A 1875-nucleotide genomic window follows, 5' to 3' on the forward strand; every position below is an offset into this window, starting at 1 on the left:
AGAATGAAAAAGAGAGGGAAGCAGAGAGAGGAAGAAAGTAGCAGAGAGAGAGAGAGAGAGAGAGAGAGAGAGAGAGAGAGAGAGAGAGAGAGAGAGAGAGAGGAGGGGGGCAGAGAGAGAGAGAAGGGGGGAGAGATAGAGAGAGAGGGGGTGGGGGAGGGATAGCAGAGAGATAGAGAGAAAGTGAGTGACACAGAAGGAGAGAGAGAGAGAGAAAGAGAGAGAGAGAGAGAGAGAGAGAGAGAGAGAGAGAGAGAGAGGGAGAGAGAGAGAGAGAGAGCGGGGGACACTACTCAGAAAAAAAAACAGATAACGAAAAAAAGATTGTATATATTCGTATGTTTGTAAGTTGGGGCTGTGTGTGTGTGTGTGTGTGTGTGTGTGTGTGTGTGTGTGTGTGTGTGTGTGTGTGTGTGTATGTGTGTCTGTGTGTCTGTGTATGTGTGGGGAGGGGGGAGGTTAAGAGTAAAATGTATGTATGGTAGAGAATGATTGTAAGATCTCCTGGTCGATCAGATCTGAAATGTTTGCACACCGATAAAGGTAGTGAACTCGATTCCCCACGTAAGATCTGGAAACTGTTCTGTGAATCGAGGTTACCTGCTGTTAAATGAATCATAGACGAAGTAGCTAAACACGAGAAATGGAACTGAAACATGCTTTGAACTTGAAGATCTCCATCCCCCCTCCCCCTCCCCCTAGAAAAGTGGCAAAACGTTCGCCCCTTTTTATGTCTGTGCTTGGCGTCAAATGTTGCATAATATTTTTTTTCCTGAATTTCTGCCTTTGAGTATAATGAAAGATCGAACATACGTACGATCTTTGGTATAATACAGAAACCGCATTGCCAAAGCAAGGAATGACACCACGAGCGCTCAAAAATCACAGTCGCTGTTTCTGTTTTATTGCACTCCTGGAAGGTAGTGTTCTACTGCAACTCTGATCATAATCAACTTAAAACGTGACAGAGCTTCTTTGAACAGTTAGGCTTACACGAAAGCCGAGCAAAATTAAGAACTTAAAAGTCTTACCCACTCTCACTCTGTGCCCCCTCCACTCCTTTCTACGTAGACCTACCTATCTTCGTACATCGACAAGAATTTCTTCGCATTGACGTTTTCGTAATTTTTGTATACTTGTGTTCTCCGAGGATGAGGAGGAGGAGGAGGAGGAGGAGGAGGAGGAGGAGGAGGAGGAGGAAGAGGAAGAGGGGGAAGACGAGGGGGAAGAAGAAAAGCAAAAGGAAGAGGAAAACCAGATGGTGGGGGAAAATATGATGTAGTTCCGAAACAAGAATTTTGCATTACCCCCAAAACCAGATAAAATGATCCACGATTAATACACTATCGGGCTGCAGAAACTTTTCCCGTATTTTATTGTATAGCAGAATGGAAACACCCGAAGTAGACATGGATATACATGTACATTAAACCATTCTCTTTACCACTGATCCACATGAAATACTAAAAAATTCTATCCGTCTACTTTATGTTCATCAGCACGGAACAATTCACAAATCAATACTGTATGTGCCCTACATGCAATACACCTGTCTGTTGAACACTGGTTTTACAAAATTTTAATTTTTTCCTAAAAACGGAGGAGGAAAAGGGGGTAGGGAGAGGTGGGGTGAAGGGAAGTACGGAGCCGGAAAGAGGGAGGTAGGGAGGGTGAGAGGCAGATAAGGAGAGGAAAAGAGAAAGGAGCTGGTCAAGGAGGAGAAAGTGATTAATAGAAAAAAGAGAGAGAGATATAAAGGGACAGAGAAAGAGAGAGTGAGGGAGCGAAGAGAGAGATAAAAAGACAGGGAAAAGAGAGTGAAGGGGGGAAGAGAGTGGGGGGAAGAGAGGGAGGGAGAGATAGATAGATAGAGAG

This window comes from Aplysia californica, unplaced genomic scaffold (assembly GCF_000002075.1).
Source record: "Aplysia californica isolate F4 #8 unplaced genomic scaffold, AplCal3.0 scaffold00312, whole genome shotgun sequence".
In the NCBI taxonomy this organism is placed as follows: Eukaryota; Metazoa; Mollusca; class Gastropoda; order Aplysiida; family Aplysiidae; genus Aplysia; species Aplysia californica.